This window comes from Barbus barbus (assembly GCF_936440315.1).
Source record: "Barbus barbus genome assembly, chromosome: 31".
Lineage (NCBI taxonomy): Eukaryota > Metazoa > Chordata > Actinopteri > Cypriniformes > Cyprinidae > Barbus > Barbus barbus.
In genome coordinates, this window is record NC_136759.1 from 11,144,089 (window position 1) to 11,163,064 (window position 18,976).

Below are 18,976 nucleotides of genomic sequence, written 5' to 3' on the forward strand. Positions count from 1 at the left end.
ACCTGGATTACACATTGAAAAAGAAACAAATTCGGAAAACTTTTTAATTTTTAATTTTAGTATTTTATCAAATGGTTTTGCAAAAACATAATCAAAATACATTTAACATGAAAGTAAAAGTTTGGAGCATCATGAACTGTTAACATATTAATGATAGTTCAACAATGTCATTCAAATTACTGGTGACTTTTTTACTGTTTGTTTTGTCTTGGGGTTACAAACTTTACAATATAGACATTTGAAACCAACTGAATTAATAAATAAATTATAGATAAATAAATAGCATATCACTGTTGTGCATTTGCATTCATTTTATGCTCATATTTCAATCAGAATTTAATACATTTAAAATGATAAAATAAATACAAATAAAAAATAATTACTGGAATGTCCTTTCAAAAAGTTGTTCTTTAAAATATGCATTTCTGAAAAAAATATTGTTCTATGACTTTATTTTTGTACTTTAATACAGATTTCTGTGAGGTCTGAAAATATAATCTTCACATGGGTCAATTAAGTCTCAATGATTAAAGGACAATAATAATAATAATATTAAATACACATTTCAGTCATTTTGAAATTCTATCAAATGGCACAGATCTGTTTCTAATCACTTTTCGAATTATGTCTTTGATTTCCACTGTGTTTAAAACTTATTATGGGATTTAGCATTGCTGGAACAGAATAAGCCAGAGATGTACTGATGACCCTTGAATTGGGCGTGCTATAAAGCAATAATGAAGTAAGGTATGTAAAGAATATTGGGAGGTAATATATTGCTACCAACAACAGGTGAGAAACACAGGTCTTCAGAGCTTTCATGCGGCCTTCCCAAGTTCTTATTTTCCTTACAACAAAAAAAATGCCCAGACATGACAGGCCTATGACGAGCATTGGTGCTATAAGGTATAAAGTTGTGTACAGAAATCCCATAATCTTATTAATGTAATTATCATTACATGCCAACCTAAACACTGGTCCGTGATCACAAAAATAACTCAGTATCACATTGGACTAACAGAATGAAATGTGGGTGATTAAAGACACCATCGAAGCCACAATAACAGAATTAAACAACCATATTGCTGAGAAAACAAAACACATATTGCTAGTGTTCACAATAACATGGTATCTTAATGGCAAACAAATTGCAATCAAACGATCATATGCAAGCACAACAAGTGTGAGACTTTGCATAGAACTGAAGAGAAACACAAAAAAACATGTTCACCAAACAAACATTGTAGGAGATGTACTGTGAGTCAAACAGCAAATTCTTCATCATGTTAGGAATCAGTGCATTAGTTTCACCAATATCAGCTAAGGCCAAGTTAAACACAGCCATATACTTCGGGCTGTGCAGACCTCGTTCAAGAGCAATAATGAGAAGCACTATAGAGTTTCCAATTACAGTAATAAAATAAATAAGAAATAAGAATATATAGTAATAATTGCTGTATGGTATATCTGAAAGTCCAGTGATGAAAAAGTATTCAGGATGAACAATGGAAATATTCTTGGAAAAACTTGCATTTAAAGAACTCATGGTATATAAAAAAATGTAGAGAATTTACAAAATTGTAATTTCACACTTTTAAAAAGTATTTTCAAATGTTTAAAATGTACCTATAAAAATTTGCTGCATAACGTCTGAATCATCTGTCCTGTATATATAAATATAAAGCTTTAGTGACTGTCTGAATGTGAGCTGCTTTGTATTACTCAGCAGTCAACAGCTGTCTCTATTCTGTCATACAGCAAAGATCGCTATATCTGTATTACTGATCCAAATATATCTTCTGATCCATCTCTTGAGAGCTTTCAGAAAACACAGTGATATAATCCTTGGATTTTGCTTTGGCTAGTAGTTTGTATCAATGTTTTATTAAAAAATCTCTACAACAACTGCTCTTTGTTAGTTTATTATTGTGTGTTCAGTTCACAGTGCTTTTCTGTAATCAGGCAGACAAGTGTGTTACAGTGATGTCTATATTGCAGTAACATAATTTAATACATGTCATGTGATTAGTTAATGCCAAGTAAGCAGACACAATGAATGTGGCAGCATTAAAAAATTCCAAATGATTATAGTATAAGTATAATGTGACAATATAAGTATATTATGTTTGTATGTCTGAATGTTTGTTTTTGTTTTGGTCTGTGTGATTTCACCCAGCCACTACAGATTTGATTTAAAAATAATTTCACCAGATGGATACGTTTACTTGAATGTACATTGATCACAGTGAAAGAGAAAGATGAAACACAGGTCTTCAGCACTTTTAAACAGACTTCCCAAGTTGTAATTTTGATTAACGCAAGAAAAATGTCCATATCTGTCCATATATGACAGGCCTTTAATGATCAATAGTGCTACAATGTATAAGGCTGTGCTGAGGTTTGCCATAAATATATTTGTGCTATTGTCGTTACAGCGCCGCCATCTTGTCAAGTTCACATGTCAGTTAAGCTGCACTAAATAAATGTTTGTTTTTTTTTTAGACTAAATTTAACGAGAAAATCATGCAACCTTTTTTTTTTGAGTGGATATTTAGAAAGTGTTTTATGAGTTGTATATCCAAAGTAAAGTGGATATACAACTTTTTTTGAGTGGATATTTAGAAAGTGTTTTATGAGTTGTATATCCAAAGTAAAGTGGATATACAACTTGACGTGTATGTCAAGTTCAGATGTCAGGTGTATTTTTATGCTATTTGAGGTAACTTAGCCCTATAATATGAAATGTACATGTTCTGTTACAAACCCAGTCAACATCAGTGCTCCCTGTTGTGATTGTGGAATGAATTCATGCCAAAAAAAAGGCTGCAACTTCTGTTTCATCACAAATTTAATTAACTGATATTGATACATTGTAAATGATTTAAAAGGCATCATTTCATTTTTTGAACTTAAAATGTACTTTTCTTTCTCCATCAGGGTGTGGCCAAAGGTTTCATTGGTGCTTTGTCATCGTTGCAAGATTTCAGATGCAACCCAGTAAGTTCTTCCAAGGCACCAAACACTGGCTCGTGACCAGACCGCTCCACTGCAACTACATACAGTGTGTGCTTTCAAGACTAGGAGTTTATTGTTTTTACTCCAGGTAATGTGTGTATATGTTTAGTTTTTACTACAATTATAATGTGCTTTACTGTTCTCAGTGGCATCTATGCTAATATTAGTCTGTTTCATTCTTATTCCGAGGTGAATGTAGCCACCTAGTTCATATCCAGATCAGATGGTGGATAAGCACCTAGAGATGACCTCTACAGCTCTGAATGTCAGCGGAGACCATGTCAGCTAGATGAGCTCCAGAGACAGATCCCCTGTGAAGACCGTCAGCCATCGGGACAAGACCACGAGAACCAGACAAGTCCTCTGCTCAATCTGACCTGTGTTGCAGCCTAGAATTAAACCACGCCATGCTGGTTTCGTCTGGCCAGAGTAGAACTCCCCCCGACTGTGCCTGGTGCCTGGTTGCTCCCAAGGTTTTCTATTCAATGTCTGTCACCGATGGAGTTTTGGGTCCTTGCTCGCTGTCGCCTTTGGCTTGCTTTTTTGGAGACGCTTGGCTGATTGCACAGACATTTTTGGAAGAGAGCTGAACTGGATGATGTCAACACTGAATCATCAATGAACTGACTTTAACTGACAAACTATTTTCCTGTTTGACTCTGTAAAGCTGCTTTGATACAATCAGTATTGTATAAAGCGCTATGTAAATAAAGGTCACGATTTGATTTTATATACTGTAACACCTGGTTCATTTTTTTTTGTTACTTCTGCCTCATTCTAAAGATGTAATTGTGAACAGTAATAATATTTGTATATGTTTGTTTGCTAACATTTTGTTTAGCTTGTTTAGTTTTTTCTTAGTTCATTAAACAAAGTTTAAACTGAAATTTGCAGTTGTATTACAGATGTAATGTTTGTCAACTGGAGCTTTAAAGGGATAGTTCACCCAAAAATGAACATTTGCTGTTAATTTACTGACCCTTAGGCCATCCAAGATGTAGGTGACTTTTTTTCTTCATTCCTGTATGTTTAGTTTGTATGAAAAATGTTATGCATGGAGATTGTATATAAATAAAGGCTATTATGTATTGTAAAGTGTGTGTTTTTAGTAATTGATAAACACCAGTTAATAATTTTTAATAATTTTGTTAAACTATGACGCCTAAATAAAAAATCTTAGTTGAGGTAACATAAAATACAGAGTAAACAGTTACATTTTAATTGACATAACTTGCTGTAGTTGTCAGTGTATGAGTGATAGAGGACTCAGATGCAGAGTAGAGAACGGAGAAACTTTATTTCTCGCCACAAAACACAAAATAACATAAACAATATTTAACAGCTGCTTAGGGAAGCGGAGATTCCAGAGCTGGGCAGCAGCGTCTGCGGACCATACAAGCTGCTGGATCTCCGTGCTACGAGTCCTGCAGCACAAGGGAACAAAGGGTCAGATAGAGAAGCGTGAATCTTACACAGAACACTAGCAAGGACAAAACAATCTACTCACAACGATGAACAGGAAAGTAGGGACATATAAGGGAGTGGGGGAATGAGCGACAGGTGGGGACAAGAGTCAGCTTGTGATCCGTGCACTGAAGGTCTGGAATATATGGCCGTTTTCATTGGCCAAGGCTCGCCCATGAGGCCGTTTGACCGACATGTCAAACAACCAATCATAGTTTGTTTCGTTTAGCGTCACGTTTAGGGGTGTGGAAATGTCGCCACAATAACAAACCGGTGTGTGAAACTCTCGGATGTATTTTACAGATTATATGCCGCAAACATTACATATTTCACATACTTTTGAAATAAGCTTTTTTTTTTGTCCGTACAAGTGGCGCCAAAGGAACAATCAACATACCCGTGGTGGTACCCTTGAGCCAGCAGCGGAATAGAATAAATTATTCTCCATTCGACCCTCCTTTGGGGGAACCATTTCCTGAGTAAGAGCAGCTTCCCACATCTCCGGGTTGCCTGTGTCAGGGACAATTTTGGGGCCGCAGGAACACGAGGGGCGCTACACTCCTGCAAGAGGCTTGACGTGCCGGCTTAGGTGATGATTCAGCATGGGGTGGAGCAGCTCTGGAGGACGCAGGAGGGTGCCTATAGGACGAGTAGACTGGGGGCTGGCCCGCGACGGAGCGGTGGCAGATGGTGCATCACACCGGGGCAAGATGTGTTGCATGGCCTCAGTCTGCTTCTGTACTGCTGAGAACTGCTGGGCACAGTCCTCAACAGTGACGCCGAACAGTCCAGCCTGGGAGATGGGAGCGTCGAGAAAGCGCTTTGTTGACATCGCTGTGACTTTAGTCACCCGTATGGCAAGGTCAGTTACCAAGTGCAGCTCCTGCATCAACCTCGGGTTGGTACTACCCTCATGCATTTTAGTGCCATGACTTGGTGTGCTCGCAGGATAGCCATGGCATTCAGGGTAGAGGTGGCACTGGCCCGCAGCACTGCAGCTTACAGGCTTTGGATGACAGACAAGGATGATTCCTGTGGCGGCATTTTGCGGGCACAGTTGCACTGCAACCGCACTCTCCACCTGGGGAATGTCAATCTACCCCCTAGCCGCCCCGACATCGAAGGTATTGAGAATAGGGGAGACAGACAAGCAGCTTCCGGCCGAAAAAGGGGGCCATCCACAAGCTCATCAGCTCCTCATGCACCTCCAGGAAGAAAGGAACCTGGGCAGGGCATGGTCGCGAGCCACGGCCCGTGCCGAGGAACCAATCATCTCGCCGCAAGAACTCGGGACTTGGAGGTGTGCACGCCTTCACCCCGATGCTCGCAGCGTCCTAGTAAAGCATGACTGTCAACTCCGAGTTCGATTTGGGGCAGCACCACCGAATCGTCATCCTCAAAGGACGATTGCCCATCCCCCGATGCTGCTATTGACATCTGATCTTCTATCTGCGTGCCGAATGAAAAGCTGTGCACGCCGTAAGATGGCACAGCAGTATCACTGGGGTGCCGCACAGAACAGCTGCTGTAGGAGAAGTGAAAGGTCCATGGGGACTGACCCAGCGGGAAGGCTCTCACTGTAACCTTCATATCGCCCAGAGCACTAGCCGATGGTTCTCTGATCGTGTCAGAGAAGCCAGTGCAGGTAGTGACAGAGGGAGACCCTCCCATCCCTGTGAGGAGAGAGAGGCGCGATCGCAGCGCTGCCATGGTTACATGCTCAAAACGAAACCATAAACCATCCACGAACACAGCTTCAGCATGCTGGATGCCCAGACACTGAAGACAACAATCGTGACTGTCGATGGAGGATAGGAAATGATCACAACCAAGAGGACATGGCCAGAACAGCGTCTTTAAAAAGACGTGAACCGACAATGATTTGTTCATTTAGGAAATCTGCTCTTTTAGTTGAAGTACCCTGGGGAATCGCTGCAGACAGGGACACCGCTGTTCGCACCGTGACGCCAACCAGAACAGCTTCCAGGCAGATGATGAATGGCTTTGTGGAGATCAACACGTTCATCCACTCGGCTCCAAAGCAAAAATCTGATGAGTAGATGCACCTGTAGCCTATTTATATCCATATGCATGGGGAATGGCTCAGGTATACAAAATCCACTAGCCAATATTCATTGGCGTTTTATCTTAAAGTAAGAGATGATTGAGGCTCCCAAGTGAATCCCCTAATGTTGTCACGACATAACTCGTAGTAACCGACAGATAGGGAACGAGTGTTACATATGTATACATAAGATGTTAGGCTTTCTTGGTACTTCATCATGAAGGAGACTAATACAAATGGCTGAATATTTATTTGTACAGTATAGGCTGTGTATTTGTGGATTGTGAGCAAAGAAAACAGCGTTCTTTCACATTCTTCTAGGATCGAGGATTTGTGATTTGTTTGTGTGAGGATTTGGGGATCTGTTCCGTAAGTAGCGTTTGGCCTTACAACGAAGTAAAAAACAAACAAACATACAAACAAAAAGATTATCAGAGGAATAGTCAAATACTGTTAATAATAAATTTGTTGTTGTTATTCCCATAATCTCTCCCAAGAACTGACCCAAGGTCAATGTCATTGTGTTTTTGCAACATATTCCTATAGTTATATATTAATTTATCAAGTAAAACTGATACTTTGAAGTGCTAGAGAGGCTGTCCAAAAATAAATGATAACAGTGGAAATAAAGATTATACGTGTAGACATTCCCATCAATAAAAATAATTACCTTAAGTTTGCATCAATAAATTCATATCTTTGTTCATGTTTAGTTTTATTGTTTATTGTAAAGCGAAGATGGTGATAACAAAACAAAAATGTCAGTTGAGAAATTGCAACAGAAAGACAATAAAATGAACCTTATCAGATCTCAGACCAACATGCTCATGTGAAAATGGACCATTGGATTGCATGTTCAAACAGGAGTACATTATTAAATAATATTATTTGAATTATGTGAACAAACATGCGCATTAACAGCATTTGGGTGGATGAAACTTTAGGGTAACATGAAATATGCACATATTTCAGTGTAGTAATGAGTAATTGCTTGTGCATGTTGTTGTTTTTGTTTGTTTTGTTTTTGGGTTAGAAATTGAGAATACATACAGTACAGCAGACACATTAAATAAGATGTAATAGACACAAACAACATACAAAAATAAATAAAAGCATATCACTGCTTTTCTCCTATTTATGCTTATACACAGTGGAACAGACAACTTATTGTATATAACCCAGTATATTTAGTTAATCCTTTCCTAAATTGATTCTTAATCCATAGATTTGAGAATGTATTTTAATACAAATTTATTACACATGAACAATTTAATTAAATAATAAAGAGAAAAAATAGTCAATAGTCAATTGTAGCTAGTTTAAAGCACTCTCAATTTGTGTTGATCTCTTTTTAAGGTATTTTCGAATTAAGTCTTTGATTTCAGATGTATTTAAAACCTGTTAACGTTTACCAGAGCGACGGCGCACTGAAGCGTTTTTTCCCCACTAGTTTAATGTTTATGAATGAATTTAACGTGAAAGAATATCATTAATCTTGACAAACTATATATCATTCTGAAGGTCTAAGCCTCAAGCATCGACGACAGATCTCTGTTTTTCGATGGAAAGCTTATAAGGAATGTATTTGCTACATTTGCGTAAGCAGTACACATCAAAACAGGCAGAATAAAAAAGCCGTACGTACCAGATTCATTGTAATAACGAGCCACAAACGCGTCCACTGCTGAAATCCCAGTTTAGTTAGAGAGGTAAGGGTCCACAGAACAACATCCCAGCGAGCACTTTTAGTCCAGCGAAACAATAACGTTGTAATAAGGATGAATATTCCTTTGTTTACATTTCATTTCTTCGGGAGAGTTATTGTTCGCGTCCGTCATGGAATAAATTACACTCAAAAACAGCGTCTTGGTGGTAAAAAAACAACACGGTGTTGTAGCATACAGTTTTACAAACAGAATGAGACCGTCCACGGAAAAAAAGGTCTCAGAAAAGCGGAATATAGTTTATTTGAATTTGGCGCTCCCTCCTGCCAGCCGTGACGCACGCTGTGACGTAGCTGTCATCTGAGCGGGGCGTAACTTAGCGATCTGCTTTTTACATAAAAAAACTGTTTTTTTTCTTCTACATTTTTTATATGTGTGTGTGTGTATTGTGTGGGGAATGTGGCCGTATCTGCATGATTATCATCTGAATGGAAGCACATCAGCGTGTGATTACTGACTGTATGACCGTGTCTGCCAATATCGCTTCATGCAGGGCTGCCAACTTTTTAGTTCATCTTAGAGTGAGATTTTGGGGGCGGGGCTTTGTTATTGGGGAGGGGCTTATGGAGGGGCGTGGCTTGGTGTGGAAAAAATACAAACACAAAATCATTGCAGTAGCAGAAGTGTATTAGGCATATATTGATTGTCAGAGTATTTGGTATCTGTACAGAATTTCTTGGGAGATTTACATTACATTTAATTTTCACAAACATTTTACAGAAATAGGATAAATAAAGTTATGTAAAATAACTGCTCAGTGCTGCAAAACAAACAACTCTGCTAATGCTAACTTAATTCTATATAAACTATAACAGCATATTAGCTATTAGCCTAAACTGGACGGAGACACGGGGCGCCCTGTAACTCACTGACCTGCCTGCGTTCACAATTCACACGGTGCAGATAGGAGGGAGAAGGGCTGACTACACAGTTTATGGGAATAAATTGTGTATTTCCCTCACAATTGTCACAAAAAACTCACTACACTGTCTGTCTGGTCTCTCTGCGCGTTGCTTTGCGAGATCATGCGGCGCGATTTTTTTTTTCTCACTGCTGCACGAGTCTGCGTGAGAAAAGGGGGGTGTGGCGTGAGAGCGTGAGAATTGGGTCAATTGCGTGAGTCTCACGCTGAATGCGTGAGAGTTGGCAGCCTTGCTTCATGTCTGGCAATCAGAATACTTCAGTATACATACTATATACAAAGCATTTTTTTCTATTTTTTTCCCCTTTTTTATTACTCAAATAATTATTTTTGTATTTTTTAGTGCTCAAATAAATCTGTCTATTATTTTATAATTGAAAAAACTATGCAGGAATATGTATAATGACTAAAATAGCTTGTATAATTCTGCAATACATTTGGTGGTTATTTTCCTCAAACAGGGGGGTGGGAGGACTATAAATAGTTTCAGAAAAAATATTGCAGGAATCAAATTTTTCATGGTATCTTCTTCAAATTTGAAATATGAACTCATGAGACATGTGGCTTTCAATCCATTACTTTTCTGGATTGCTCCAGGACTTATTTCATGTATTTGTATATGAAATAAAAAAACATTCAGTGTGGAAAAATATTTTTCAAGGCACGTCAGTGTGTATAACTTTTGATCTTTTTGAACATTATCAACTTTGGATGATAGATAGTAAAGGCTAGAGTGTCTTCTTTCCAAAGATAACTAATTTGTTTGTGTAGCACACTTTGTCAGGAACTGTTACCATTTTAATTTAGGTAGGCTATTTTCACCTGTGAGGCCCACAATGGGGGGCGAAGGTTAACAGGTTAAAACATAAATAATGGGATTTAGCATTGGTGGAACAGCGTATGCCAGAGATGTGCTGATGACTCTTGCACTGGGAGTAAGAGAAACCATGAATGAACAAAAGTATATGCATATTATGGGAAGAAAAAATGATCCTACTAACAACAGGTGAGAAACACAGCTTTTAAACGTCCTTCCCAAGTTGTTATTTTACTTAAGGCAAGAAAAATGCCCTGATATGACAGGACTATCATGATCAATGGTGCTGCAACATATAAAGCTGTGCAGAGTTTTGCCATGAAAGCATTAATGCTAACATCATTACACGCCAATCTAAACACTAGTCCATGATCACAGTAATAACTTGGTATCATATTGCTTTTACAGAATGACAGTCGCGTGATCGAAGACACCACAAAAGCAATCAGACCACCGTTAAATGCCCTTAATCCTACAAACACAACACACATGACATTATTATTCACTATGGCATGATATCTTAATGGCAAACAAATTGCAATGAAGCGATCATATGCCAGAACAACAGGAGTGAGACTCTGCATAATAGTAAAGAAGTGAACAAAAAACATGTTTGCCAAACAAGCATTGTAGGAGATGTACTGTGAGTCAAAAACAAATATCTTCATCATGTTAGGAAACATGGTTAGGAGTGCATTAGTTTCACCAAAGTCAGCCAAGGCCAAGTAAAACACACCAATGTACTTTGGACTGTGCAGGTTCCGGTCAACAACTATAATAAAAAGGACTACAGAGTTCCCAATTACAGCAATAATATAAATGAAAAATAAGAAAATATAGTAATAAGTGCTGTACGGTATACCTGAAAATCCAATGATGAAAAAGTATTCAGGATGAACAATGGAGTTATTCTCAGAAAAACTTTCACTTACAGAATTCATGGCAACTTTGAAATGTGTGTTTTGTCCAAGCTGAAAATAGAAATGAACACAAAGACATAAGAAATGCAATTTATATGAATACACAAAATTGTTTATTAACTACAACATAAATGCATAACATCAAATAAATCATCAAATAATCTTAGCAGTGTGTGGACACAACTTCCCTACAATGATAAAATCCATTCACTCCTTTTTTTAATCCCCCAAAAACAAGACGTTTTGATTTTCTGAGCAGTATGATGTCATATTGCTCAGGTCCCGCCCTTAACCGCCGAAGTACTGTCTAATATTAGCATATTTCATAATTTTTGCCCTCAGCCAGTTGTATGAAGTCCATCATTTTCTCCAAGCTCCAGCATCTCTAGCGACAATGTCTTGTAAGCAATGCAGGTGTTTTCAAGTAATAACTTGATATGATATCAATATGTCCAGGCCTCTCCGCTAAGATTGTGTTTTTATTTACTTTTTTACTTAGTTTTACTTTCTCTTTTTACACATCTCACGTCGGCACTGATCACCAATAGCAAAGAAACACTTTTGGACATTGAAAACCGCTACACTGACCTGTTCCAGGACACTTTGGCCACAAATCCAGCATGGCCTCTGTAGATTCTTCGGAACGTGGAGATAAACAATAACCCCCCCCCCCCCCCCCCCCCCCCCCCCCCCCCCCCCCCCCCCCGAGGTGAAGGATCAAGAAACACCACGGGAAACGCGCTGGGATTCGAGATAGACTCAGGAAAAGGGCTCACAGTCCTCCACAGTCCATTCTGCTCGCAAATGTCCAATCCTTGTATAATAAGATGGACGATCTTAGAGCAAGGATTAGATTCCAACGAGACATAAGGGACTGTAACATCCTTTGTTTGTCCGAAACATGGCTTTCGTCCTTGGTCCTGGACACTGCTATAATGCCAAGTGATAACTTCTCTGTTTTTCAGATGGACAGAACAGCAAAGGCCATTAAAACCAGGGGTGGAGGAGTGTGTTTCATGATTAACAAGAAATGGTGTGATCCCAGGAATATCTCCATTCTGTCGCGTTCCTGCTCGCCTCATCTGGAACATATTTCCATTACTTGCCGCCCATTTTATCGATCATTGTCACTGCTGTGTACATTCCACCACAGGCGGACACCGGCTTGGCTTTTTCTAAACTTCACGATGTGCTCAGTGGCTACATTAACAAACATCCTGATGCTGCCTTTATCATCGCGGGAGACTTAAACAAAGCCAACCTCAGGCAGGTCATGCCGAACCTTTATCAACATGTATCCTGTCCAACTAGAGGACCAAATACACTGGATCATTGCTACACTCAGTTCAAGAATGCCTACAAAGCCCGCTCACTACCGGCTTTTGGCAAATCGGACCATGCCGCCATTTTCCTCACACCGGAATATAAACAAAGGCTCGTTCAGGATCCTCCGGTGCAGAGAGTAGTGACGCGCTGGTCCTTCCACTCAGAGGCTATGTTGCAGTCGGCTCTTGATGACGTCGACTGGGACATGTTCCGGGCGAGTTCTTCTGACGTCAGCGAGTTCATGGATGTAGCATTAAGCTTTGTAAACACGCTAACCGAGCAAGCTACAGAAACAATAACTATAATAACATTCTCCAATCAGAAACCGTGGGTGGACAGAACAATCCGTGCTGCGGTTAACACACGCACTGCCGCTTACAATGAGGCTCTTCTGACCGGGAATATGAGCGAGTACAAAGCATCGTGCTATGCTCTCCGACGCGCAGTAAGAGCCGCTAAACACAGATACAGAGAGAAAATTGAGTCTCATTTCCAGCTCAATGACTCTCGACGGATGTGGCAGGGACTGAGGACCATCTGTGCCTTCGGAAACAAATCCTCCGCAGAGGTGAGAGCAGATCCGTTGCTGGCTGACGAGTTAAACATCTTCTACGGCCGCTTCGATTGCAACGGCGGCAGCGCGTCTCTGCCGTCCAGCGCGTCAGGAAGCAGCAGGCAGATCAGCGATGATCCTGTAATCACCGTGTCAGAGGATGAGGTTCGGAGGGCACTAAAGAAAGTGAACGTCAGGAAAGCAGCCGGACCTGATGGCATAACCGGCCGTGTTCTGAGGTCCTGCGCCGATCAGCTCGCTGGTTTGTTCACTACTATCTTTAATGAGTCCCTTGCTACCTCTGTGGTTCCCACCTCATTTAAAAAATCTGTCATAATCCCTGTGCCTAAGAACAATAAACCCTCTTGACTGAATGACTATCGCCCAGTTGCCCTCACTTCTATAGTCATGAAGGTTTTTGAGAGACTTGTAAAGAGCCACATTTGCTCCTCCATACCTGATATTTTGGACCCTCTTCAGTTTGCCTATCGCCCAAACAGATCTACGGACGATGCCATCTCTCACGTCCTCCACTCGTCCCTCACACACTGATGATACTGTGGTTCTGGGCCTCATCTCCAACAACGATGAGACCGCATACTTGCATGAGGTAGAGAGACTCACATCATGGTGCCAGGACAACGGTCTCTCTCTGAACGTGAGCAAAACTAAAGAGCTGATCATGGACTTTAGGAAGAGACAGCAGCAGCCCTACACTCCTCTTATGATCAGTGGGACCCCTGTGGAGAGGGTGAGTAACTTCAAGTACCTCGGTGTAAACATCTCCGAGAACCTGACTTGGACTACACACATCCAAACACAGGTTAAGAAAGCCAGCCAAAGACTGTACCATCTGTGTAACGTAATACAAGTAATATTAATATGTAATTTAAAGAAATAGTTTAATTTAGCTCAAAGGGAATCATTTATGATTTCATAGGGATTTGAACAGAATCAGTGTTACGGCGATTCCCTGAACTAGTCATATAACAAACTCTGGACTGGATATTAAAATCCAAAATATAGTGAAAACACTATTAAACAGCACAGTAACTAGATCGGCAGATTAAGACATTAACTTGTGAGCAGAAAACACAAGATACTTCTCTTTTCAATATAAATCAGATTTTATTTATATAAATCTAAGACATAAACTAATCTAACACATGAACACAAGCATTCACACATTCACACGTTGCAGAAAGAGAGAAAGTGAGGAAAGGATGAGTTTAAGAGAATGGAAATGTGAAATCCCAAGTTTACAGCAATATGTTCAATTGCATAGACCTGAACAACCATCAATCACTTATTTAACCCTCGCTTTGAGTTTCTCAATAAGGCTAAGATTTATATTAAAGTCACCAATTCAGAACTTGGAGGCGTTGCTTGCTTGCATTGCCTGTGTTACGGGTTTCCTTTGTGTCTCGTTGCAGACAGGGGGTTCCCCGAAGTGTCTGATTGGTTGAGAGTTCAGTAGTCTTTGAAGTGAGGTCTTGGGCGTTGGCTGAGGATGCGGAGTTGGTCTGGTCGAAGTTTGAAGCGAGTGCAGTCGGAGCTGGACTTTGTAGCAAACTTACATTAGAACACGAAACTCCACGGAAAGAAAAGAAAAAAGTAAAAGAATAAAAGGATTTAACAAGACAAGGTTGGTTTTCTTTCCATCGCGGTAGCAGCTGGCATGTGGGCCAGAGCACGCTCAAAGAGCAGCACGCGGTGGCAAAAGTGAAGCACAAAGGGCGTAAGAGCGAGAGCAACTACGAGAGCATTTTTACGAAGAAGAAAGAGTGACAAGAGAGTTTTAAAAGAGCAAGAGCCAAGATGGTGTCCTGAGCTTTTAAACTCGGCTTTCAGACCGTTCCATCTGGATGTCTTGACCAATTAGATACTGTCCTTGCTTGGGGAGTTGCTTTGTGTCTCCACCAAATCATAAATCAACTTGTTATCTGTTCAGTCAGAGGTCCGAACTTTACAGGCTGTTGCAAAGTATACTTTTTGAGCATGATTTCTATAACAAGACTATGATGCATTTGACGAAGATTTGATTGGGAGAAACATTTAAAGCATGAATTTTCAAACTCATACATACTAAACATGAATATTAATCCTTCAGCTATTACCACTACATACACAATGAGTGATTAAAACAAGCATATTCAAATGTGTGTTACATACACAATATGCAGTTATGCATAGAAATTATTAGTTTCATTAAAAATTGAAAATTAAAGTCTTTTATGTAGTTCTATGGAGAACGAAGGCATGTTCTTTTAGACAAAGGAATTTAAGTCTGTTTTGTCTTATATGGGGGAAGACCCGCACAAGAGAGTCTGTAGCTCGTGATTTTCTATCACAGGTTTACATGTGACCATCAGTCTTGATTACTTGCAACAAATTTGACAGTCTTGAATTGGAATTATCAATAAGCGTTCTTTTGTCTCAATGTTGCAAGCTGTTTTGTGAAAGAAGTTTGCTGGTTAGGCTTCAAACTAGCTGGTGCTCGAATCTGGACAGATTTATTACATCCTGTTTCTTGGAGCCTCTCTGAATTCCAGCTCCTCAGGTTTCAATGTTCTGATCGCCTCGTCACTTTGTCTGATTCAGTCTCTGATATCTTACATCTACGACAGCTGAGGAAATTCAGGGTCTCACCAGCAATCCTGAAAACTTTCTATTCAGGGACCATAGGAAGTGTATTGACTCAGTGCATCTCAGTGTGGTATGGAAACAGCTCAAATAAGGACTGCAAAGCTCTACAGAGAGTTGTGCACTTAGCTGAGCGCATCTCAGGGTCTGCTCTCCCCTCTCTGCAGGACATCTACCTCAAACGCTGCAAAAATAGAGCTGTCAAAATCATCAAGGACTCTAATCACCCTGGTAACCGACTATTCACTTTGCTTCCATCTGGTAAGCGCTTCCGTAGCCTGATGGCAAAAACTGAGAGACTTAGGAGGAGCTTCTTCCCCCAGGCCATCAGGCTCCTAAACTCTAACTCTGTGTCATAACATCACTTGACTCCATGTAAATATTAATATAGCTATAAGCTATTCATAATTTTTTCTACCTCATATTGCTGCTATTTAAATACCCTGTACAACTTTTTTGCACATTCTTGTTATATTACTATTTATGTCAACAACATACTGACCTGCACATTTATATTTATATATTTTTATCTTTTATTTTATTTTATTCTTTTATTTTTTTCTACTTTTATTTTTCTTAATATTTGTATTCTATACAATTGCACTGTCCTAGGAACGGACCTGACTTACATTTCACTGCTGGTTATACTCTGTATAATTGTGTATGTGACGAATAAAAAATCTTGAATCTTGAATCTGTTTTGTAGTTTTGTGATGTAGAAGAACATAAGAATTTTCTCCTGACATCAGAGCCACTGAGGACGCTGTGCATTAATTTTGTTTTAATGGTAATGTGACACCGAATACACCTAAATTTGTTTATACATGCAAAAATAATTTTACTCCAGACTGCTTTCTGAACGAGGGATAATTCAAGGCAGGTTTTGTTAAAAAGTTAAGACTCAAAGATAGATCAGTACCCATTGTTCGTGATCCAGCTGCACCTCCAGAAGAAGTAAATCTGGCACTTTATATTTTTTATGATTATTTGCAAATCGCCTTTGCTCTTCCACAGAAGAGAGGGGCAGATGAGCAGAGCTCATTAACATTTAAAGGTACATGCTCCAAAATGAGTCACTGTGAACAGAGCAAAGTAAAAAGGCTGTTGTTTTACATGACCACTGAGGAATTTTAACCAAAGAATGTTGCAGACCGTTCATGAAGACCCTAAAGAATCATACCAACCTGTGGAAGATCAATGTTCCTGTAACCCTTCTATAGGCAAATACAAAGGCACATAAGAGATTCAAGTAAGATCTTGTTACACAATGAAAAGACAAATTCCTTTTGAAAAATTTCAATGTAACTTTAGTAGATAGTATTGTAAAGAATAACAAAATGATATAGCCGGTGTTATGGATCAACTGGGGATCGTGTTAACTGGGGACATGCGCGTGCACGCTAATAGTTTTACCTGAGTTTCCAGCAGACGTTGGACCTCCACAGATTCGTCACAGGGAATTTTCAACGGAACAGATTTCAAAGCTTTCCACATTATTTGTGAATGTTTTGTATTATTGGACTTATGTATGGACTTTGTATTATTGTATTATGTTCCCCTGTCCATGTTCAAATGTATCTGACGCGGTTTAAGGGAAGTCTTAATGCGTTTTCAGGTCACTTCTCAGACCACGCCCAGATTAATTTGTTTAGGCTATCTTAAATTCGTTTCAATATATATATATACAGTGTATATATATATATTCTAATGACAATTGTACATTCATTAAATAAGGTGTTACTTTGTTTCTTTGCAACGCGTGTGTAGGCAGTTGTTCAAAAATATTACTTAATTTGTGTAAATGAATTCGAGCATCAATATTGCTGTGGTCAAAGGAATGTCAAGCATTTCATTTTCTTTCTTTTTATATTACTAAAGAATGAGCGATAAACAAGCTATAGTTTTGCATTATGCATATAATTTCGAATTAGTGACAGATAAAATGCAGTGAATTATGCTGAATAGGGAATGTTCAACAAACGTATACACATAGTTAGGTGTTGAGGCAAACACACACACACTTTTACATTTATCTGACGCTTTTATCCAAAGCGACTTACAATTGCTATATATGTCAGAGGTCGCACGCCTCTGGAGCAACTAGGGGTTAAGTGTCTTGCTCAGGGACACATTGGTGTCTCACAGTGGATTCGAACCCGGGTCTCTCACACCAAAGGCACGTGTCTTATCCACTGCGCCATCAGAGTAGCTTATCTCTGTTTTTTTCTTCACACCCCTCCCCCCTCTCTATATAATCACTCAGAAAAGAAATAATTTGATTAAGAACAATCGTAAACTCAATGAACAGGCTTGTCAATAAAAAAAAAATATTGACTTTGCAATTCATGTTTGTTTTAGGTCTACTGCTAATTTTAACTTAATCTAGGCCCATATCTGTTCATTATAACACATGACAACACACTACAGACACAATGTGATCCAGTAATATTGAAAAGAAAATACTTCCATTTGTATTTCAGTTCGTAGTAGAGTTTGATCATCCATTGAAACTAATGTCCCATGTTAAAGTGGGCGTGGTTGTGAGCGTGACTCCGGAGCATGGTAAACTTCCCAAAAACCGCGGGACATACACAGGTATGGACATCGCGGAATCAAAACGCTTTATTATGCTTGATGCCAATGTATACAACTGGTGAAAAACGTTTTTTAGTCTATGATCCGTAGAATATCTCAGTGACGAATCTGTCGCCGTCTAACATCTGCTGGAAATCCAGGTAAACATTTTAGCGTGCACGCGCACACCCCCAGTTAACACGATCCCCAGTTGATCCATAACACCGGCATACAAACAAAATGAAATAAAACCCCTTTTTTAAACAAATGTTGGTGTATGCGCTTATCAGTGTATGTTTATCAGATGCAACCAGTTCGGCAATCCACGTAGTGTTCCAAAATGGTAAAGCAACAAAATGTTCTCCAATGTCTGTTAATTCCTTTGTCCACTTTCACAGTAGCAACAACGGAAAACCCTTGTTGTGAAAAGACCCGACCAAGAAACACAAGGAACTTTATTAATAAATGAACAATTTATAATTTATTAGATGAACAATCGATGCTGTTTCACAGCGATCTCCTGACAATATATATAACTCTTTTTTTCAATCATCAATAAGACGTGCTCTCTCTATGTGGTGTGATCTGCACAGCCAAGAGGCGGGACAACATGTGATACACTATTTTGATTGGTTTAAAGAAGGACTTACCTTGGTATTGATTTTCCTATTTTAAATTAAATATTCTATTTTGTAACTGTGTTACATTCCATTTGAAGCACAGCCACCACAAAATCAGACTTACTTTGAGATCATTTTGAGGTTAAATACATATTTAAAATCATAACAAGAAATATTTTATTAGCTATACTGTTTTTTTTTTTTTTTTTATCAAATCTGTGCATACTGTAGCTATGACAGGAAACACTGGAATCTAACAATGCCTTGGAAAAAACAGTTGATCTTTAAAAAATGAAGTACAGCTATATATAAACCCACAAAGGAAATGAAGGA

General features: G+C 39.1%; 2 pseudogenes across 2 annotated transcripts; both read right to left on the reverse strand.

The window, feature by feature from the left end:
- Positions 1-569: 569 nt before the first annotated feature.
- Positions 570-1,546, reverse strand: LOC306851295 (olfactory receptor 8H1-like; annotated as a pseudogene). Its single transcript has one exon. The product of its transcript is annotated as an olfactory receptor 8H1-like (transcript).
- Positions 1,547-7,858: 6,312 nt separating this feature from the next.
- On the reverse strand, positions 7,859-10,948 carry LOC306851296 (olfactory receptor 52E8-like; annotated as a pseudogene). The gene is made up of 2 exons: positions 10,056-10,948; positions 7,859-7,942 (listed from the first exon to the last, which is right to left on the reverse strand). The product of its transcript is annotated as an olfactory receptor 52E8-like (transcript).
- Between the last annotated feature and the right edge of the window lie 8,028 nt (positions 10,949-18,976).